Below are 25,125 nucleotides of genomic sequence, written 5' to 3'. Positions count from 1 at the left end.
TTTTACTTTTATCTATGTTACATAGGCAATCTTCTCATGGAATGTAACTAATAAAAAATAAAAAAATAAAAAAAAGTATGGATGTAAATATTTAATATACCACCACATAATTGTATCTTTTTGTCTTTTTACATACATATATATATATATATTTTTTTTTTTTTAAATACATACATTTCTTTTGGAACAAATATAATATGTGATTTACCCGCCTCGGAACAGACTTTGTCTAGTGAGGCGGGTAAAAGAAAAGAAAACAATGTAAACAACCATAAAATTAAATAAACGCCCGGGTTGCCGGCACTGAAACTGAAAAAAAAATAACATTCAGTTGGTAACACTACATGCACAGGAAGTAGGTGTCAAAAGTATAAGTCTCTGTAATGGCTGTAATGTGTGTGCTCTGCTACAATAAACGTTATTTTGGTTAAAAGATCACCATCTATTATTTATCAAGACTACAGATTTCTCACATCTTCTCTCTTAAAAGTAGTAACAGTCAGTCATTATGGTCAACTGACCGTTATTAAAAGTGTTTTGCTCGGGTCGGGAATATTTTTAAACTCGTAACATTAAATAAAGTAAAAAATGCAGTTTTGTGGAACAAAAACAAAAACTATGCGTCTGTTATTTTGAAGACTTCATCAAACCCCAAACAATTCTTAACACCTCCATAGTGATAATTCTTATAAAGCTAAGCATCTTATAATTTTTTCCAATAAAAGTTTTTAAATTTTGCGTGTTTATAGAGCAATGTTTTTTTTCCAATATAAAACTCGGTGGGACTTTTGAAGAATGTCGGTGACAAAAACGGTACATACGATATGGGTATCAAATTATGCGTCTCGACCTACACAACCCGTGTTGCGTGTTTATATAACAATGTTTTTTTCCATAATGAAACTCCCTTGGTCGTTTCAAGAGTGTTTTATTTTATTTTATTTTTTATTTTTATTTTATTTGGAAAACCAACAGTTATAATAATTACAAGGTATGGTGTAGTAAGTGTTAATTATTTGACCAATAATAGGTTTTCACTTAGGTTTTTAATTATTAGTGAATATATATAATATTTATGTAAGAAAAAAAGTTACATTAGCCTATAGGAATGGGATGGGGAAGGATGGGGTATAGGATGGATCTAGTCTGTGTAATGTGCGAATGTGTATTAATAAAAAATAAAAATGATAATATAATTATTTATTGCTTTAAGGTTTGAAATTGTGGGGTGCTGAGTTAAATAAGTCTAATTCACTGTATGAAGTATTAAAATTGTATGAAGCACGGTGAATAAAAGCATTTTGTTTTGAGTTCGTGTTACATTGAGGGATGTTTAGTGTGTGATTTTGTCTGGTTTGTCTGATGGGTACTCTTAATTGAATTCTTTCTAGTAATTCCGGGCAATCTATCACAGAGGTGGCAATTTTTTGTAAAAATAGTACATCTGCGGAGTTTCTACGACTTTCCAGTGACGAAATCCTGAAAAACGCTGCTGACTCCTCGTGACTCAGATGAGGACGTGTTATGATGCAGGGCTAGACTCTTTTTGTTTTAATATTTTATTCATTAATTTGTTCTGCATCATCACATTTATCCTCGCCGATTCTCTAACCTAGTTAGGAACTGGGCGATTGTCGCTGGTATTGGTTTTGGTAAAATTTCGAATCATAATTTAAAATTTAACATCTGAACCGGGCGGAAACAAAAATCACTTCTTGGCTGGACAGTCAACGTGTGGGTTCGTGGACTGTACAGACGATGGTCGCAGTGCTTTTCGTTTTTGAATAATTAATTGTACGGAATATAATTCCTTTTTTGTCGCCGATGAGTGCGATTTTGCTTACGGGCACGGCGGTAAACGTTTTTGTGACCGAAAAATAACCATTCCCGAAGTGGGAAATAGTGATTTCGCTGGACGGAAGTTGTTACGGACGGACCACGCGACCTCCGTTATACGATTGAACGGGAATCCGTAAAGTAACGGTCAATCCTGCGTAGGATTGGATCATACGCGATTTATATTTTGTGCTATGAATGGCTGTCAAGCGGGAGCTTCGTTCTTTTTGATTTCTGGAGTTTGAATCCCGACATCGCACGTGTTCGACGGGCCGAGAAATAATAATAATAATAATAAGTGTTTTATTTTATTTTTTTTTGTTGTAACAAATAGATATAATGATATCCTCACTGGGATCTCCCGTGCTGAGGATTGCATTTACATATTATGTATAATTTAATTATAAGAAAATTAATATTACATCAAAGTTACAAATAAATTTAATTATGAACAAATATCATGCAATATATATACCTATATTTTTTTTATAATTTTAAAATAAGTAAGATGTTTTTTGATATATATATATATGAAGTGTTTTTTGGTATAGTTATATATATGAAATGTTTTTTGGTATAGTTCAGTTGATTCTGTTTTAGTCTGTGTTTGATTTCAGTAAATTTTCTATTTCAGATCTTCCTATGTTAAATAGCCCTATGTATGGATTGCAGCATCCCCAGGAACGGCTACCCGCTTATAGATAGCTGGAGTTTATGGATGTGGCCAGGAGGAGTATATCCACCTTTCCAGAAGATGGATCACGCTTCTACGGAGTTACGTCAGCCGCCGAATGGGTGTGCGGGACGTTCCGTCGCTTCTCCCATCAAGAAAAGCAGTGTTCGGCATTAGAAAACGCGATGTTCGGCACCCGTAGTTTAGATACAGATAGCTAAAAACTGGTCGGTCTTTGGGGTAAGTCAAAATTTTATAATTCTGTTAATCTGTTGAGCTAGGGCTCATCAGCAAAATGTCCAAAAGGTTTCCAATACATGTAATATCAATCCATGCACCGCCTTTTATTTATGTACATTGAGATACCTTCCTAAAAAAGAAACTATCATGATACTGACACGCGACCTTGGTTGCGAACTTTCACACCTGAGATTATTGAGTATAAACATTCTAGATGATTAATTCTAACCTAGATTGGCGCGTTCTACCGAACAAAGTTTATACAATTATTATTATTTGTACCCTGGGTCAAACCCTGGGTAAAATTCGGTTTATGGGAGTCACTCGAATAACCGAAATTGAACTTGATTTAGACTAATTTAGGGCTGGGGAATCCGAATCTGTAAGAATTAGGTGGGGGTCGGCACTATTAACTGAGTTATAGAGTTTTGAAATTTCGTACGCGATACATAGAAACCATGTTTTATTTATCAACTATGACTTAAGAAAATCAAATTATCAACTATTTACTTTGGAAATTTCAGTAGTGCCAACCAAAAAAAGAAAAGTGTTGCCATATAATAATAATATTTTTTTACAAAATAGGTTAGGTGTTTAGTTTGGGTTAGAGTAGGCAGAAGAACATGGGAAAAAGGTATTAGAATTAAATCACAAACCAGTCTATACAAACCTAGCGTAGCCCACAAACTACTTGAAAACTGGGATATAACTCTAAAGGGGACGCGAGCAGGCGTTATTAAAGGGGCAATTTTGTGTAACAGGAAATAACATGGAAAAAAGGTATTAGTATTAAATCACAAACCGTCTATACAAACCTAGCGTAGCCCACAAACTACTTGAAAACTGGGATAAAACTCTAAAGGGGACGCGATTTATTTTTTGGATGGCACTACTGAAATTTCAAAAGTATTAAAAGTTTTTAATTTGATTTTCGTGACAAAATATGGCGGCGGACTGTCCGAATATGGTGATAATATCAGATCGCGAAGTGCAATTTTATTAAACTTTGATCGTCTGTATCTCCCTCAATTTATTCTTCCGCGCCTTAATTCTTTTTTTAATGAGTTTCTACACACTTTTCTCATCTAGAAAGTGCATTTTTATTCAATTCCCAGAGTTTGGCGTGATCTGCATTTCACCCTTATTTTGTTCTCTTGGAGCTCTGATACGTAACTAGTAATTTAATTACAATCATAATGTCATAAACTATAATACGTGTCTTTCTTACAAATTGTACACCTTAAGGTGCCTGTAAACGATCAAATTTGTTTGTCAAATTTAACGTTTGCTCGTCACGTGTTTGATGAGCAAGGCCTGGCAAGGCCGCAAACGTTCAAATGAAGTTTGTCAAATATTAGTTCATTTATTTACAGCTTTCGCCGGGAATTGTCTTTTGACGTTTATTGTATCCGGTCTGAAGTGGGGTGAATAGCGAAATATGTTGTGTTGTTAAAAATGACGGATGCGGCCAAAGCATTTCTTGCGTTGACATCAGCTCTGTGTCTTAAAAAGAAAAAAAAGAAGGTGTTGATCTAGAGAATGGCTAAAATTAAGAGCTAAATATACCAATATATATTTTTTTCACGTCTTCTTCCGTAATATTGGCGCGAAATACTTTTAATAAATCCGTTATTGTTTTTATTCCTATGTTTCTTTTATTCTTGTCCATATAGTCCCTGCATTTTACTTTCCACAGTTGCGGTAGATCGCGATATATGGATATAAAATGTAATAAAAAGTATCTTTCACTTATAACATTCGATGACGCAGCACTCTCCATAGTGATGGCAACACGAAACTGACGTTTGTTTGATAAACACCCCCGCAAACGTTCAAACATGTTGTCAAATATCGTTCAAACTTTCCGTCAATCAGAATTTCTGACAAACACGTCAAACACGTAGTTTGTTTGACAAGCACATCAAACAAGGCCGCAGACGTTCAAATAATTTGACAAACACGTAAATTTGACAAACAAATTTGATCGTTTACAGGCACCTTTACAACTGTCAACAGTGCACATAACCTAAAATGTTAACCTTGTTTGTCAATCCCGATAACTGTCAAAGTGACAGCAGTGAAATTGTTATCGCATGATTGTATGAATTTTTTATGTGCGTTGTTTTAAGGAATTGTGTGAATGTTAGGGATCATTCCTCCTTTATGGTACCGTTTAATAATACATTGAAACATGTTTATTTATTCATGCAGTTGACAACTGATTATTATTATCCACAAATAACAACGCATATCGAAGTAACGGGAGTCGGTTCATTGCCATTAGTTCATAGCATGGGTTGCGTCTTCGCTAATAATTTCAAATAATAAATGTATATTCTAATTAGGTAATTGTTTTCATTTTGAAAAGTGATTTTTTTTTCTCGTGTGGATTTAATACGTGAATAAATAATATTCTATTATAATACATTGTTCAGTATTATAATAGTACGGAAAAACCAAAGCTGGCAAAAGAAATAAATATTTTTTCCAGGTTGCCACAAATATTTATTTTTTCAAAGTTGCCACAAATATTTATTTTTTCAAAGTTGCCACAAATATTTTATCAAAGTTGCCACAAATATTTTATCAAGGTTGCCACATATATTTTATCAAGGTTGCCACAAATTTTTTCAAGGTTGTCACAAAATATTTTTTTTTACCTTATTTATCAAGGTTGCCACAAATATTTTTCAGGGTTGCGAAATTTTTTTTTATTTTTTTTTATTAATTTTTAATTGGAAAAAGGTACGCAGCATATTGTACCAGACGTACTTTCTCGCATGGATCTTGCGCTAATTTCGGGTCTTGACTCTCAACCTACGTCGGACAAATGGTACCAAAATGCATGGCAAGGTTGCCAGGATTTTCCTCAAAGATTTTCTAACTTCCAAATTAAAGATAACGAATTGTATCGCCATACGAAAACTCAATTAGCCTTACGGGAGGACACTGCTTGGAAGAAGGTGATTCCTCAGGAAAATAGGAAAGCTATTATTTCAGACTCCCACGAGTCGACTCGTTCATGTCATCCAGGAGTTTTTAAAACATATAAAAAGTTACAACTTCGCTATTTTTGGCCTAACATGTACAAAGATGTCAAAGAATTTATTAGTCATTGTACTGTTTGCAAAGCGCACAAAATCAGCACGGCACCACCGAACGGTTTATCTTCTAACCCGAAAAAAGTAACAAGGCCTATGCAGATGCTATCTTTAGATTTGGTAGGACCTTTGCCTCGTAGCTATTCAGGACATACGGTAATTTTAACTTGCGTTGATGTTTTCTCTAAATTCACGTGGTTATTTCCGCTGCGCAAAGGCACCGCGGGAAGCATAGTAAAGAATTTAGAGGAAAAATATTTTCCTAGTACACGGTGTACCGAAAACTATTATTTGTGACAACGGGCCACAATTCATCTCAAAAGAATTTAAGGACCTCCTTAAGAGTTATAATGTTCCACCCCCATTTTATAACTCGTATTATATTCCTCAGAATAATGTCGTCGAAAGATACAACCAAACTCTTGGAACCGCGTTGTCAATCCTGGTGGAATCCGACCACCGTAAATGGGCTAAATTTCTGCCACAGGTTCAGTCCGCAATGAACAACACTGTTAATTGCGCGACAAATTATACACCGTACTTCCTTATGCACGGCAGGGAGCAAATTCTCGACGGAGATTTGCACCGTATACCTATAGATAATGGGGACAATGATAACTCGGAAAAAGGAGCTTCGCCCTCCGCTTATGCTCAAAGGCTACAGGGTCTAGCAAACATATACAAGCAGGTTTCAGACGCTTTGTTCAAAGCCTACAAGACGGGAGCGAATCGTTATAACTTACGCAGAAGAAACGTCACATTTCAAGTAGGGGACGTCGTGTGGAGACGAAACTTTGTTCAATCAAACGCGTTAAATTACTTCTCTCAAAAATTGTCCCCACGCTTCGTGCAAAATGTTATAATAAAAAAGAAATCGGATTTAGTGTATACCCTGGCAGACCTTACAGGAAAATTATCTGGCGATTTCCATGTACAGGATATCATCAAGACGAACAATGTTCCGGTATAAATTCTTTTCGAACATCAGTGCCTCCGAAGGTCTGGCCATCTTTCGTGAGGATTGATATTATTAATAATTAAGAACTTCGGTTCTTTATTAGAATTTCTAAGCACGGAAAACTTCACCGGCCTGATCAACCGAGTTGAAGAATTCCCATGCCATCTGACAGACTTTGGTCCTGTCATAATTTCATTTCGGAAGAAATGTTTAAATACCTCGCGAGGGCGTTTTTATAGATCTGTTATTGTTAATTATAAGCTACTTGCTTAAAACCCTTAACCATCAACTCCGGTATGAATGCTCGAATTGAATGGACTAGAAATAAACCTTATTAGAATTAGTAATAATCAATTTAGTATTTATTTATTAGTAATAATTTATTTATTTACTTAAACTTAAGTACACAAAAGACTCCAAGTGAACAAATGAACACTAATTTAAAAATATTATGAATTTTGTATAATGTAATTGGCTAATATACCTTAACATGTAGTATGTGTTAGGATATAACATCTTGAAATGTAAGGAGTTACATTTCCACTGTCTCTTTCGTTTCATGATGGTGAAAACAAAGAAGCATTGTCTACAAATTACGTGCTTGAACACTGGTTGTTCTCGTTTCATCATTAATATGTAAACGGATATTTTTGTCATTGTTTTACAGTAAATGTCTTCATGGGTCCTGAAAATATATTAAAGACTGCACCAAGCGGTGCACTGAACATTTAATCTCCTAGTGATAAAATGGAGCTGTTCGCTTTATTGCTGATGAAACGAGACATAACTTCCTTGTTTTCCTTTATAAGTACGGTTCTGACTTATAATGTGGAACGATATCCCACCACCGATCCTTCCACATTTTAAGCCACTTCGTTGATATGTTGATCCTTGAATCATATTTTCTTATATTTAACCTTAAGACCAGAACTTGGGGAGATGTACTGAGACCTTTCCTTATGTTCTGAGTCAAATTTTTCTCGATAAACGTTAATTTTATTTATTGTTGATCCATTTATTTCTCATCAGTTATGTCTGTAAATACACTGGTGTTACTTGTTACAATTAATGTTTCAATTTATGAATTTTTGTTTTTTTTTGTATTAAATCTTGCTATCATGTAAGTAACCTGGGATGTTCCTTTCCTATTGTTATAGAATTTATATTATGGAAATTCTAAGTTTGTATTACATACTTGTTGGTATTTTCCTGCGAGACTTACTATTATCAACTTTGTTGAACAACGGTTTACAGAGAAAACCATAAGTTGTTTCATAACAATATCGATTACGCCTTCGTTACTGTTGGACGTATACCTAGATCACTGCACTAATAATAGTTGCATATCACTTAAAACGATTTTTTTTTTTTTTTTTTTTTTATTCTAGATAAAAGAAAATTACATTTTTCACTTATTTAACTAGAAATAACATATATATTACACATAAATATATTACACACTGATATTATTCACTTTCATTGTTTTGTTGATTGAGCATAAAACTGAGCAATTTTTTTTTAAATGTACCTATACTTTTTTCATTTTTAATTTCGTCTGGGAGGCAATTGTATATGTTGCTTCCCTCGTAACCAATGGAATGCTTGCCATAATGAGTATGTATGGTGTTTAAATGTATTTTATCGTGTTGGCGTGTAAAGTGTGTGTGTACTTGGGACGTTTTAATGAGTTCTGTATTTGTATGTATGAGTTTATTATTTATTTTGTAAATAAGAAGACATATATTATATTCATATAATTTTCTTAATTTTAATAGTTTTGTTTCCATATATAATTTTTTTGTTGATGTTCTAGATTTGAAGTGAAATAGTTTTTTGATTACTTTGTTTTGTGTTACCTGTAGTTCGTTTATATATGTTTCACATGTATTTCCCCAGATTTCAACCAAGTAGTTTAAATGTGAGTGTACGAGGCTATAATATAAACCTTTTTTAATTTTATTTGGTAACAGATATGATATCCGGCTGAATACGCTTATTAAGGGGGTGATTTTATCTTTAATATCTTGAATATGCTGTTTAAAAGTTAGGTGTTTATCAATGCACAGTCCAAGATATTTCTCCTGTATCAGGATTTGCAGGTTGTTATTTTCAATTTTTAAGGGTACATGATTGCACCTTCTATATTGATGGCTGTATACTCTATTACTTTGGCTCCATTCTTATGCGATGGTTGTTGACTGCTTAACACTCTTTGTTGAAATAAGATTGTGTATTTTCATTAACTGCTCTGTTCTCTTGTGTGCACCCCCATACGACCTAGTTAGGTAGATTAGGTAGAAACATCGACAAAGTGTTTTCTTATCTCCTATGGAGAAGTAGAGTCAGTGATAAGTGAGGGTTGCTATGCTCCCTAAAAAGTGTTGCCTGACGGGCTTATAACCCTATTTTGGGTCAGTGATGCATTTTTGCATTTGGTTGTGTAAAATGAATGTGATAGACACTCAGGTATTATGTTAGTTATAAATGTAACGTCAACGGTTGTCCATGACGCTAAGTCAATTAGTCTTCACCCAGCATATTCAAGCTGGCGGATCCCGTTCACGGAACATTGGTTGTTATGTTTAGATTAAGTTTTTAAGTTTAGTTCCTACAATTTTATAGTTATTTAAGTAAGAATGGCTGCACCGCAAACCTGTTCATCCTGCCTTACGTTCGATGAAGTGCGACCGGAGTTGCGGCACGCCCATTCGCTATTCTCACTTTGGTTTAATTTTTGTTCTTTGAATACTTCCTATTGATGATTATTATCTACTGCTGATATTTATTGTTAACTTTGTTCTTCTGTTGTAGTAGACCCTTGGACCGACCTGGAAAGAATAGGGTTAGGTTATTTCGACAATTTTATTTGTTTGAGGGCAAACATTTGGTGGCGAGAGGGGTAATGTTATGATGCAGGGCTAGACTCTTTTTGTTTTAATATTTTATTCATTAATTTGCTCTGCATCATCACATTTATCCTCGCCGATTCTCTAACCTAGTTAGGAACTGGGCGATTGTCGCTGGTATTGGTTTTGGTAAAATTTCGAATCATAATTTAAAATTTAACATCTGAACCGGGCGGAAACAAAAATCACTTCTTGGCTGGACAGTCAACGTGTGGGTTCGTGGACTGTACAGACGATGGTCGCAGTGCTTTTCGTTTTTGAATAATTAATTGTACGGAATGTAATTCCTTTATTGTCGCCGGTGAGTGTGATTTTGCTTACGGGCACGGCGGTAAACGTTTTTGTGACCGAAAAATAACCATTCCCGAAGTGGGAAATAGTGATTTCGCTGGACGGAAGTTGTTACGGACGGACCACGCGACCTCCTTTATACGATTGAACGGGAATCCGTAAAGTAACGGTCAATCCTGCGTAGGATTGGATCATACGCGATTTATATTTTGTGCCATGCATGGCTGTCAAGCGGGAACTTCGTTCTTTTTGATTTCTGGAGTTTGAATCCCGACATCGCACGTGTTTGACGGGCCGAGAAAGAGCCCTATGTATGGATTGCAGCATCCCCAGGAACGGCTACCCGCTTATAGATAGCTGGAGTTTATGGATGTGGCCAGGAGGAGTATATCCACCTTTCCAGAAGACGGATCACGCTTCTACGGAGTTACGTCAGCCGCCGAATGGGTGTGCGGGACGTTCCGTCGCTTCTCCCATCAAGAAAAGCAGTGTTCGGTATTAGAAAACGCGATGTTTGGCACCCGTAGTTTAGATACAGATAGCTAAAAACTGGTCGGTCTTTGGGGTAAGTCAAAATTTTATAATTCTGTTAATCTGTTGAGCTAGGGCTCATCAGCAAAATGTCCAAAAGGTTTCCAATACATGTAACATCAATCCATGCACCGCCTTTTATTTATGTAGATTGAGATACCTTCCTAAAAAAGAAACTATCATGATACTGACACGCGACCTTGGTTGCGAACTTTCACACCTGAGATTATTGAGTATAAACATTCTAGATGATTAATTCTAACCTAGATTGGCCCGTTCTACCGAACAAAGTTTATACAATTATTATTATTTGTACCCTGGGTCAAACCCTCTTAACAGACGATAGGCCCGAAAATCAAGGTATCGTAGAAAACGATATTGCACTTTCTCAATCCTTTCTATATGTGGCTTATACGTGGGATTCCAGACTTTAGAGGCGTACTCCAGAGAACTGCGTACATACGCAAAGTACAGCATTTTCATGGTATTTGCTTTTTAAATTTTTTTTTAGGTTCTGAGTACAAATCCAAGTGTACCTTGGAAGCTTTTGCAACCATGGATTCGATATGGCGCTCAAAAAGTAATTTCGGATCTAACACTACTCCCAGATCCTTAGCCTCGGGTGAAGCTGATGGTGCCACATTTTTTTACATTTATTTGCAGGTTGTGTTCTGCACAATAAATATTTAGGCGATTTAGATCTTCTTGCACGCGGGTACACTCATTGATACACGTGACAGGGGATGTACGGGACGGCACTGTAGTCGCCGGCCGCACAGACGATGTAGCGGGAATGGCCGGCTGGCCGCTTCGACGCCTAGGAAGAAAAGTCGGGGAAAAGGAGGGAGAATGTGGGAAAAGGGAAAAATGTGGGAGAAATGAGGGAAAATAGGGAAAAGGTATAGGGAAAGGGATAAATGGGAAAAATGTGGGAGATTATGGGAGAAAGGTATAAGGCAGGGGGGAGGAAGGTAGGGGGGAACCTGCGCCCTGACAAAGGACGTTTCGACTTTTGCAAAATGCTTCTTCTTGGTGAGCACCAGGGAGCCAGGAGAAAGAAGAAGGCCAGGTTGAAGTGAAGGTCCCAGGGCAGAGAAGAGGCTTAAAGAGGCAGTCAGGGGCAGTCCAGGAGAGATGTTGTCGAGGCGATGGTTTCTGGATCTCTGAGGAATTGTGCAATTTTTCCGCCTTTTACGGGGCCAACGGGCCCTGCTCTGCCTTTGTTTGCGAGAGATTCCGAGAATTATTTCGAGTTCCCGGAATCTTCATAGGGCAGAGCGATGAAGGCGCCGTTGTTGCGCAACGCGCTAGCGGACGAAATTGCCTGGGTCCCCTGACTGTTTCCTCAATCCGCCTGCCCGGGTCATATTTTATTTTCAGATATTTTGTGAGTTTGCACAAATAGACATTTACATATAGATATTTTAAAGGGAAGCTTTGCATAAATTTCGATTTTGTGCAAACGGCGAGTTTTGTAAAGGAAACTGCGTTTGCACAAATTCAAACTTCATGCAAGTCATCCATGTTTTTGTACAAATTTTGAACATTTAGGTTATTTAATTATCAGAGGGTATTTGGGGGGTCAAGCCTTTGTTCAATCAACCACGACTGCCCCACCTGCCGCTTACGACGGAGCAAGCCCTCTCCTCCACTGATGGGGGTTCTCCCGCCAACCCGCCTAGCGCACCACGTCCGCCCCTTTACACACTGCGGACTGGACTACTTCGGGCCAATGGAGGTCACCGTCGGCAGACATCGGGAGAAGCGCTATGGAGCTTTATTCACCTGCCTCTCCACCAGTGGCGGCTCGTGACTTTTGGGTGTACTAGAGTGCTAATATTATAAAAAATGGCATTTCTGATGTTGTTATAGCTGAAAATGATTTTTTATTTTTTATTCGAAAATCGATTTTTTGTATGAAGATTTTCAGGAAATTTCAGTATAGCCGTGCGCCGCACGGAATTCCTGAAAATCTTCATACAAAAAATCAATTTTCGAAAAAAAAAAAAAATCGTTTTCAGCTACAACAACATCGATGAAGCCATTTTTTGTAATATTAGCACTCTAGTAACCCAAAAGTCACGAGCCGCCACTGCTCTCCACCCGCGCCATCCATCTGGAGCTAGTGGTCTCGCTGTCTGCCGACTCGGCGATTATGGCCTTACAACGGATGACCGCCCGAAGAGGTCAGCCCAAGGTGTTGTACTCGGACAACGGGACGAACTTCCGTGGTGCGGACGCGAAAATTCGGGATGCCACGGCAGCCCTGCAGCAAGATAACAGGATGACGGACGCCATGACTACCAAGGGCATCGAGTGGCGCTTCATCACCCCCCTCAGTCCCCACATGGGGGGAGCCTGGGAAAGGTTGGTGCGCTCGGTGAAACGAGCCCTGAGCGCCACCTTAAAGGAGAGGGCGCCAAGGGAGGAAACCCTGCGCACAGCATTGGCAGAGGCTGAGTTTGTGGTCAACAATTGGCCACTGACTCATGTCTCTGTCGACCCGCGGGACGAAGAGCCCCTCACCCCAAATCACTGTGATATTCCTTTGTGAAAATAGTGTTTTTTTTTTTTCTCCAGGGCAGTGACCTTATTGTTACCATGTTTTTCTCTAGTGTTTTTCCAGAACTCTCTAGAACGTTCTAGAAGCTCTCGCGTAAACATTCTTCTGTGACGTCACTTGTTTACAAAATTCTTTCCTTCTCTTCTCACCACGTGCTATTTTTTTTCAATGGATTGTTCTAGAACCTTCTAGAGCCTTCTGGAATCTTCTAGAGGCTTCTGGAAGCTTTGTTGGATCAATCCTAAATACTTTTTTTTTTATATTTATTGATTTTTCTTTAAAACATTTTTTGATATCCAATTTTGACATTTCTTCATATGTATTGACATTTTTGAAAAGTTTTTTCCCGACATTTTTCCCAATTTTTGGGGAAAATTTTGTAAAATCTGGGGAAAATTTTATTTTTTCCCCATTTCTTTTTTTTTCCTTTTTTTGTCTTTTTTTCCCTCTTTCTTTATAAATGGCGTCTAGTGAGGGTCCTTCCGATGATTCGGACAGCTCCATTGGGAATTCTGCGATTCCTCCGAAGAGTCGTAAACAATTGTTGAAAGAAATTGAGGATATTTTATCCATCATTCCGCCTACTGCTGGACCTTCTAAAGCCACAAAATATAAAAAAGTGTATAAAGTCCCATAGGGATATTGTTACAACTGAGGCAGACAGTGAAGCAGGAGCTGCACAAACTACTGCCCGGCATATTCCGACTATAGCTGATAACCAGGAAGTGCCCTCCACTGCTCCCTCCACCACTCCGACTGCTGAAAATAAAAGACGAGCTGAAGCAGGTACTACACAAACTACTGCCCAGGATACTCCGACTAGAGCTGATAATCAAGAAATGCCTTCCATTGTTCCCTACACCACTCCGAATGCCGAAAATAAAAAACGAGTTAGGTACAGTGACTCGCCTGGCAATCAAGAAATGAAGGCAATTCCAGCTCTGGAAAAATGCCAAAAAATTCGTGTAATAATCTCAGACGGGAGTAACAAGCTTAATAAGGCTGATAAAAACTTGCTGAACTCCACCCTAGATGACCTCATGTCGGACATTACTCGTCTGATGTTGGAAATGAACACTCTCTCGACAAGAAGTTCTACCATAGACGAGATGTTGAATGCTCAATCGGCCATTACAACTAGGCTAGACCTGCTCATTAACTCTCGATCAGTTCCTGCTCCTACTATGCCACTACATAAGGAGACTTTCTCCTATGCTAACGCTGCTGCTAAGTGCTAACCTGCCTGCTTCAGTTCAGTTCTAGCCTCCGCGGTTAGAACGTGTTACAATTTTGCTCCGCAATTAATATTCTCTATATCAGTTCCGGTCAAAATTCTTACAAACCTTTTAGCGCCACCAGGTGTATTTTTTTACGGGCTTTCCGCCTGTAATATTTTTTTTTCCTGTGTTGTTCTTTTTTCCTAGTGTTTGATAGCATATAAGTGTTTAAATTTAACAATCCGCCATATTGGTGGTTCTCACCACTTCCCCGGTATCCATTATCGATACAGGGTAGAAAGTTTACTTCCGCATCGTTTAACAAAAAGTTCCGGTGAAATTGACACTACTTTGAGTTTTTTATAGTGATTTCAAATTTATACCGCGGTGTTCCTCATTGAAATACTACTTACGGCTGTATTTCGCAGTGAATCTCGACGACACATACTGTATCAGACGCAGAATTTCTTTCTGCGTCGAGTGATCGTCGCGGTTTTTTTTGTAAGTGCCATACTTTTGGTTTTATAACCGTTTTAAAGTCCAACACGTGGTCAAATCTCTAGAATATTCTACGATAATTTCTGTGAAGTGACGAAAGAACTTGTGCGAACTGCTTGGAGGACTGACCCTTCATTTGGCAACAACGGTTAATTTTGCAACTTTTTTTGAAAATTAATATGGTTAAGTCCAAAATTTTTAAATCTCAGGGAAGTGCCATATCCGTTTGAACATTTTTTTTTTTTTAGATAATCCATTCACAGTGGAGGACTAATAAGTGGATTTTGAAAACATTAAATTTTTGCAGTTTTATTAAATACATTGGGGAGGGCTACTGAAAAGATATAAAATTAATTTACTAAAAATTGGGTAATTGTTAAAATTCATTGGGTAAACGCGTAACTTTGTCAATTTCAACTTTTTTTGAAATTTGACAACAGTTTAGGTTAAAAATTTTCCGCATTTTTTTCCCCATTTTTGGGGAAAATTTCAAAAAGTGGGGTAAATTTTTCATTTTCCCCATTTTTTTGGGAAAAATGGATTCCGACGTAGTTGCGCCTGGCGAAACCGGTGGTGCCACTGGCAGACGTGCCGGACCATCCAGTACGCGGGAAAGTGCTCTTTTAGCCCGTATGATTAGCCTTCAGGCGGATATTTTGGGCGCCAGAGCTCCTGCAGGTCCCTCCAAAGGCAAAAGGAGACCAAAAAGGAAAACAACGTCCAAAGACCAAGATGCCTCCACGCCTGGTGAGTCGGATTTTGCTGACTCTTCAGACCATGAAGATACTAACCGTTCTGCACCTATACCAGAATCACACGAAATGGTCTCCATCACCGTTGCCGCGTCACCCAACGCTGAAAACAAAAAAAGGGTTAGATATAGTGACTCTCCCGACAACCAGGAGCACAAAGCCATCCCTGCTCTGGCTAAATGCCAAAAAATTCGCTGCATCCTGATGGACGGAACAAATAAACTCAACAAGGCCGACAAAAGTATCCTGAACACAACTCTCGATGACCTCATGTCGGATATCACCCGACTAATGCTTGAGTTAAACACTCTTACTACGCGAAGCTCCACCATAGATGAGATGCTTAATGCCCAATCTGCTATGGCATCAAAACTGGATCAAGCACTCCTGACTCGCCCGTCGACAACCACTGCTCCCTTTCCGAAGGAAACCTTATCCTACGCCAGGGCTGCTTCGTCCCTGCCTGCATCTAAAAAAATAGTTATTAATGGGTTCGAGCGTCCGATTCCTAAAAAGCCACTTACAATTTTGGTTTACCCTGAGGCTCCTGAGGGAAAAACCTCGGAGCAAACTCAGAAAGCGTTGGAGAAAATCCTTAACCCCAAGAAGGATGATTTCCAAATAGTCCGATCTAGGAAAATCAAAGGAGCGGGAATGGCCTTTCAAGCCAAGGACTCCAAGGATCTGGAGAATATAAAGAAAGCCGAAGCGAGACTTACTGCAAATGGCCTGAAGATGATCAATCCCTTGGGCCGTCTTCCAAAAATAGTGATTTACAACGTGCCAAAGGGCGATCAATCCGCAGATCAGGAATTATTCACTGAGATTTTCTCCAATAATTTATCTGGCCAGACCACATTGTCTTTGGAAGATCACCTTCGGACTATGCGGCGAGTCTCGCTGTTTGGCAAGCGCGACACTCCTACCATGAACATGGTGGTGGAGACTGTGGACGTGGCCTCTACTCTCAACACACTTTTGGGCAAGTTAGTCCCTGTAGAGTCAGTAATTGGGGAAAGTGACCACCAAAAACAGATTAGAAATCTAGCACGGCTTCCACCTAGAGACCTCGCCCAAGAGGATAGAATCACTCCCGTCACTAGAGCTGAAATAGGTGCTATAATTAAGGGTTTGGGTCCAAAGAAGGCACCAGGGCATGACAGACTCAACGGCGAAATAGTGAAGCATGTCTGGGTCCACGCTAAAGAGGAGCTCTTTCAAGTGATGGAATCGTGCCTGAGAAGAGGAATTTTCCCTTCTGAATGGAAGAGGGGCGTGCTCAGGATTATACCTAAAGGGAACGGCAAACCACTCACCGATGTAAAGGCTTATCGCCCGATAACCTTGCTCCCAGTCCTCGGTAAGATCCTGGAATTACTTATTCGGCAGCGTCTTCGCAGTACACCGCCCAGTGAACTTCAATTTGGTTTCGTCCCGGGTAAATCCACTGTGCACGCCATTTCGTTTGCGCTTAACTGGGTGAAGGTCTGCACAAAGAGGTATGTTGTAGCAATCTTCTTAGATATAACTGGTGCCTTCGACTTCGCGTGGTGGGACATGATACGCACAAAGGTTAAAAGTAGGAATTGTCCAAAACGCCTGTTTAAATCGGTTGACAACTACCTATCGGGACGAACTGTCTCGATATCCCATGGTGATTTTACTATAGAACGCGAAGTAAATATGGGCTGTCCCCAGGGCTCCGTTCTGGGACCTGAATTTTGGAATATTGACTTTGACGACTCCTCTAGGTTACCCTTGCCTGAAGGATGTATCATGATCGACTACGCGGATGATAAAATGTATCTTGTCTCGGGGAACAGCAGAAAGGAAATTGAAGAAAAGGCTGGTGATGGTTTGAACACCCTCCTTAAATGGGGGGAGAGGAATAAGATGACCTTCGCTCCCCACAAGACAAAAGGTCTCCTGATGAAGGGCTCTCTCAGTAGAACAAGAAACCCTACCATCCGGATGGGAGACACCAACATCAAATTTGCAGACACGGTCAAGTACCTAGGTGTAACACTCGATCGATCGTCCTCATTTCTGGCTCATGTTAAAGATGTTTCAAGCAAGGCTCAGGCGCTGTTCCTAAAGCTAAGGAGACTCTCCACCGCTGAATGGGGACTACGCAGTCCGGCACTACGTGCTCTCTACAGGGGCGTATACGTTGCGCAAGTTTCGTATGCTGCCTCTGTTTGGGAGCACCGCCTGGATAACTGCCTTATACTCCTCGCTCTTACTAGGGGCCAGCGAACTTCTTTGCTGGCACTATCTGGCGCATACCGTACTGTTGCTTCGGACGCTTTGCCAGTTTTGGCCGGCATTTTGCCAATCGATCTGGAGATTAGGGAAGTCTTAACCAAGCAGAGACTTTCCAGAGGATCCCCGGCAACCCATCTTGGTGTCGTTCTGACACCAGGTGGACCGGGAACTCTCCCTGGACTGCTTCGGACGATGAGGGACCTTTCGCTTAAAGAGTGGCAGGTCCGTTGGGATAGGTCGAGCATGGGAAGATGGACCTTTTCCTTCTTCCCATCAGTTAAACTCAGAATGGAAGGGGCCTTCCTCAAACTGGACCATCACATGACGCAGCTCCTCTCAGGACATGGGGAATTCAGGGGGAGGCTTCACAGCCTTGCCCTGTCTACCCATCCCAATTGCGCTTGTGGCAATACTTACCAGTCGGCCGAGCACATTCTGTGGCACTGTGAGATCTTGAAGGATGCCAGAGACGAAATGATAGACGGTCTGAATGTCCCCATTAGACTGGTGTGGAACACCGATCTTGTTTCTAACAGAGTTAATTTCGAATGTCTGAGGAAGTTTACTAGGATCTGGGTTGAGAGATGGTCTGAGCTTAGAGTCGCTGACTAGCGTGATAACTGAGAACCCCTGGTGTATTGCTCCTGCTCCATGACTAATTCTTTTACAAATCTCCGATTATTGTTTATGCTATTCTGTTCTTCTTATTTTTATTATTTTTCTTTCCTTACTGTACCAGCTGCTGCAGATGATTTTTCTTTCGCTTACATTTCTTTTAAATAACTTGTCTCTTATTTTTCTTCTTATTTTCAGTTTTCTTTTCTTATGTTTTACTTTTTTGTTATCTTATACTTCACATGCTGTCCTCTTTACAGACTATGCAGATTTTATTTTTACACTTTCAACTTTGTTTTTTTTGGCACTTTTGGATTGTTTATTGTTTTCCTTTTCTCTTTTCTTTTCTCTTCTTTTATATGTATTTTTTTTTCTTTTTTCAGTAACGGCAACGAGTTTACAGGCTAGAACTGAACTCCGTTGTTTGTCTTGTATTGTTTACTTCTCCCCAATAGGGGTTGGACAACGGGCCTCGTCCCCGCATACTTTGCTGGAGCTTCTTTTATTTCCTTTTTTTTACCGGGGGACTCCGCCAATCACCTGCGCCACCCCTGAGGAGCGTTGGTGGTCAGAGGGGTGACTGTGCGGATTGGGGTAACCTCCACCCTGCCTCCGACCTCCTGACGCTTCTTTCCCCTAGGTTCTTTAGGGTTTATCCCTCTTTTTCCCATACTTATCTTCAGGGCACCACCGGGTGGTCGGCTAAGGGGTGTGGAAGTCCTGACCTGCACCAGTCACCCCAACCACCACCAATCTCTCAACAGGACTGCCAGACGTGGCTCGGCGAAACTCCCCCGTCACTCTATTATTTCACTTTGTTCTTTTTTGTGCTTACAGGTACTGGAGTGTGGGTTCCCTCCACCAACTATTTGCCTGACACTTGTTACTTGATTGTTTGATGCTCATTGTTCTGTGTTGTCCTTGGATTAATACCTGTAAGCGCTCGCATACCGCTTCCTAACACCGTATGCGGGGACATTGAAGGTCTAGCTTCATTTATATACTTTGTAGAGCCGTTTATTCAAAAATTAGATTCATGCAAGAACTCCGAAGGGGTGACCATAAGTCACCTATACCGGGGTGGGACAGGGCGGGTGTAACCTTCAATGCTTCAAAAAAGATTCTGGTGAACGGTCATGAACGACCGATTCCTCAGAAACCGCTGACTGTCCTATTCTATCCTCAGGTGCCGGAGGGTAAAACTTCGGAGGACACTCTGAAGAAGCTTGAGAAGGTTCTCAACCCTAGACAAGATGACTTCCAGATTGTTCGGTCCCGCAAAATCAAGGGTGCTGGCATGGCTTTCCAAGCCAGAGACAAAAAAGGATTGGAGAACATCAGGAAGGCCGAAGCGAAGCTCGCTGCAAATGGTCTTAAAATGATCAATCCACTTGGACGCCTTCCCTAGATTGTCTTATACAATGTCCCTAAAGGAGAGCAATCTGCAGACCAGGAGCTCTTCTCTGAGGTCTTTACCAATAATCTAGTAGGTCAAACGACGCTTTCTCTTGAAGATCATCTTAGAACCATGCGGCGAGTTTCGCTTTTTGGCAAGAGAGACACTCCCACCATGAACATGGTGGTTACATGTCACCCGTTAGCCAGAAAAGTTCTCATATACAGCGGTATGTGCTTCCTTGGATGGAATGCCTGCCGTACTCGGGATTATACGGGGGCAACCAGGTGTTTCAAATGCCAACAATATGGGCACATTAGTAAGTATTGTCAGCAAGACAATGAAACCTGCCGTCACTGCGCCACTTTGGGGCATAACTACGAGACTTGCCCTAAGAAAGCCCTTCCCGCTGTCTGTGCCACTTGTACACGTTAAAAAACCTGCCGACCATCCCACAGGGGATAGAGATTGCCCTGCCCAAGCTGCTGCAATCAATGTACAAGTGAGGATGACAGACTATGGTTCAAGTTAATCTTATGGCACTGGAAACTCTACATGTTTCTTGTTTCTTCTTTAATAATAATAATAATAATAATAACATGGAATTTATATAGCGCAGTTTAGTGTCATTTCACTTCAAGTGCGCTTAACTACTCGTATAACAATCTTAAAGTTATTCCTACAGTGTGCCTTACCCAACACAGATCTAATATTATAACACTAAATACACTGTTTATACAAAGTGATGACAAAACTTCTTTGTACTTTGGACTTATTTCTAGCATATACTTATCTACTTTTATAGTAATCCACACAATGTGTTTCATATGTTTTTATTTTTACTTCTTTTAAAGTGTCCCGAAAAAAAAGATGTAGACAAACTATCAAGTATGATAAATAACGAAGTCAGGGAAGCAAATGCAGAAGAAATAAAGAAAAAACAACCTACAATGATCTTCAAGGGAATTTCCAATGACTACAATAAAGAGGACTTTGTTGAGGACATAATCAACCAGAATGAAGGCATACAAATAATAACTCAAGGTCTAAACAGAAGTACCCTATTTGAAATTAAAAAAATAATAAAAAATAAATTTAATGACAATGTTAGCTACATTGTCGAAATCAACAACAAAGTCAGAAAAGAAATAATAAAAGAAGGAAAAATCAACCTGGGGTATCAGCGAATATACGTGGAAGACACAAATCCTGTCGTACAATGCTATTTTTGCCTTAAATTTGGGCACACATCAAGCAGATGCCTACAAAAGGTAACAAATAAAATTTCGTGTATGCACTGTGCAGGAGACCACTCCTACAAGGACTGTGAAAATAAGGAAACTTCTCCAAAATGTAAAAATTGTGCCACAACAAATGAAAGATTCAATCTAAAAATACCAACAAATCACCTAGCAAATAATAAAGCTTGCCCATATTATCAAAGAATGCTTAAAATAGCTTTGGAAAAAATAGAATTCTGACTATATCATAAAACTAATTTACTAGTTAGATTGTATTATAAAAACTATAATATACCTTCAGTACTTTATATAAAAATCTGTATATTAATTCCCAATAATTTACATATCAATTTATTTCCATTTACGAAAAACTCTCATTGTATACTACAAATTATAATATCGTTTAAATTCTTCAAAACTTTAAATCTGTTTAAAGAAAACATTTCACAACCGTTTAAAAACTATATACAATACGATTACCAATATCATAATATTTTTAAAATATATTCCTTCGCTTCACTGAACAAAAATGCATCAAACGCTTATATATTATTTAATCCTTTTGCTAAAACTAGAAATGGATGACTACATTATTCAACATCTGGAAAAAAAAATTTACGTAAAAAATGTAATTTGTGACAACTCTAATGACTGTAACACAATACTTCAAACGACTCCAGATTCATTTACCGTAATGCATCTAAACATACGATCTATAAAGAAAAATTTTGATCATTTTCTAGTAAACCTAAATTTATTAAACAAATATCCTGACATAATCATACTGACTGAAGCACATTTGAACACCAACTCAATCATCCCAACTCTCCCCAATTACAACTACTTTCAGAGCTCACATTATATTAACAAAAATAGTGGTATTGTTATATACACGAAGACGATATTTAAAGACGTACTCTTTACTGAAACGAATATGACTAATGCAAACTGTATTATTATAAGACTGAGCATTAATAATAAACTACCTATACAAATAATATCAATATACAGGACACACTCTGCTGTTATATCCAGTTTTATTGGAGAATTGAATAATATTATTTTAAATAATAAATGTACAAATAATTTTCTAATTGGCGATATTAATATTAACATTGCTGAAAATAATCACACTATTGAAAAGGACAATTATATTAACATGATGACCGCTTTAAATTTTAAACCCTGTATTAATAAATATACTAGAGAATTTAATAATCAAATACCATCATGTATTGATCACATATGGTGTAATTCCAACTACATTGATAATCTTCAAACAATAATATGGAGAAACAACATAACGGACCATCATACATGTATTCTTAACCTTAACATAGAAAAACAAAACATTAATAATAGTAATAAATCTAACATGCCTAAAATATCGATAAACCAACAAATACTTCATGAAAAACTGTCTCACGAAACATGGGAATCTATACTCTGCACAGAAGATGTAAATAATAGTGCTTTAAAATTTCATGACACCTTACAAAAGCATATAAAAGATTCAAGCTGTGAAATACACAAAAAAATATATAAAAAAAAATTCAAAAAAATTAAACCATGGATTACCCATGGTCTAGTGGTTTCCATTAGAGAAAAAGAAAAATTATTTAAACTTACAAAAAAATTCCCACTAAATAATTCGATTATTTTACACTTTAAAAAATACAGAAATAAACTAACGGCACTAATTAAAATGACCAAAGAAGAATTCTACAAACAAAAGATGTTAAATTCAGGTAACAGTGGTAAAAAAATTTGGAAAACAATAAATGAAATAATTGATAAAAAAAGAAAGACAAGTGACATTTTAAAGCTGCACATTAACAATAATATGATGCAAGTTTCTGATAACCCAAAACTATGTGCGAATGCTTTCAATAATTTTTTTTCAAATGTCGGAAAAAATCTCGCAAACGAAATAACTAACAACATAGATAATACCACCACATCAGGAATTCCAGTAGCTTCATTAAATAAAACGGTAAAAACATTCGAAACGATAACCGAACAAGAAACTGTTGTTATAATACAAAACCTAAAAACTGAGTCCGCACCAGGTTTTGATGGGATAACCGTTGAAATTCTGAAAAAAATCTTAACTTTTTGAAAAAACCTATTACACATATCATAAATAATAGTCTTAAAAAAGGAATCTTTCCATCTATTTACAAAAAAACTATTATTTCACCGATTTTTAAATCAGGTGATACTAAAGAAATTAATAACTACCGACCTATATCAGTATTATCAAATATCTCAAAAATTTTTGAAAAGGTAGCAAAAAAGCAACTGCTAAAATTTATTGAAACTAATAATATATTGAGTGACCAACAATTTGGATTTCGCGAAAAAATAAGCACACAGGACGCAATCATAGATTTAACAACAAAAATACATCAAGCACTAGACAAAGGCAAAAAATCTCTTGCAATATTCATAGACCTAAAGAAAGCCTTCGACAGCATAAGTCACAAAAAATTACTCTACAAGCTTAACAAAATAGGAATTATAGATAATGCCAAAATGTGGATAGAAAGTTTCCTGAACTCTAGAAGTCAATATGTAAAAATAAATAACACTCTCAGTGAACCGAACACAAGTGACTTTGGAATACCACAAGGCACCATATTGGGCCCTCTTCTATTCATATTATATGTTAATAATATCTTTAAATTACCATTAACAGGAAAACTCATTTCATATGCAGATGATACTGCAATTATATTTCAAGCGAATTCATTGAATGAACTTGAAATAATTGCTAACAATGATATCAATACGTTAAAAGAATGGTTTGATAAAAACTTATTAACATTAAATATTGAAAAAACATATTATATAATTTTTAGTATAAACAAAATAAACCCTTTTATTACATTAAATATTAAAATACATTCAAAAAAATGCATATCAAAAAAATCTACTTGCCAAAATAATGACTGTTTATCCATAGGAAATAAAAATGAAATTAAATATTTAGGTGTAATAATAGATAGTCAACTTAAGTGGAAAACTCACATAAACAATATCATAAATAGATTAAGAAAACTCATTTACATATTTATTAGTCTAAGAAATATACTTAACTTAAAAATTCTTAAAAATATTTACTACGCTCTAGCCCATTCAATAATACAGTATGGTATCGTTGCGTGGGGGGGAGCTTACAAATCATCACTTTTACCGCTGGAAATCACTCAAAGGCTGTTAATAAAAATTTTAATAAAAAAACCATCAGACTACCCAACCTTACAACTTTTCCAAGATTTTCAAGTCCCATCACTAAAAAATACATATACGAAAAATACGCTACTTCAAATCCACAAAGATCTGTATAAGAAGTCACACCATGCCATGGTTCGTGTCGAGAGCAATAGGCAAAATACAATGGGTCGCTTATGGACTCCATTAATGCATACCAGTTTTGCACAACACTATTACACGTACACTGGAGTGGTATGGTTTAATAAATTAACGACTGAGATGAGATTAGAACCGGACTTTAATAAATTTAAAAATAAAATTAACTTCACTACAATAAATAATTTAACGAATTAGAATGACGATGATATCTCACTATATTATTTTATAAATTATTGTATAAAAAAACTAAAATCTCTTCACTTTATATGTTTTTATGATTCTTTTTTTCTTCTATTTACATATGTATGTTAAGTTTTTATTATTTTCCCTTTACACACGAGTTTTAGACTCTTGTAAAGGTAAACATGTTAATTTTTATTGAAATATGTTCTTACTATGTAAATTTAAACATTATACTGTATTTTATAAAATAAATAAAAATATTAAAAAAAAAAAAAAAAAAAAAAAATCTAATTCTCTTATTCTTTCAGGTAAAACTTTATGATTGTTAAATTTTTGACTTTATATTGTTTATTGCGATTGTTAATTTTCATCTATTTAATAGACACTAATGTTTTCTGACTGTATGTTTTTTTTTTTTTTTCTTTTTTTTTTTTTTTTTTTCTATCTTAGATCTTGAAACCATTCAGACCAGAACTGAACTCCA

The sequence above is a fragment of the Hesperophylax consimilis genome, chromosome 1 (genome assembly GCF_061612785.1).
Source record: "Hesperophylax consimilis isolate HC1 chromosome 1, BYU_Hcon_1.0, whole genome shotgun sequence".
In the NCBI taxonomy this organism is placed as follows: Eukaryota; Metazoa; Arthropoda; class Insecta; order Trichoptera; family Limnephilidae; genus Hesperophylax; species Hesperophylax consimilis.
This window is presented reverse-complemented; position numbering follows the sequence as displayed.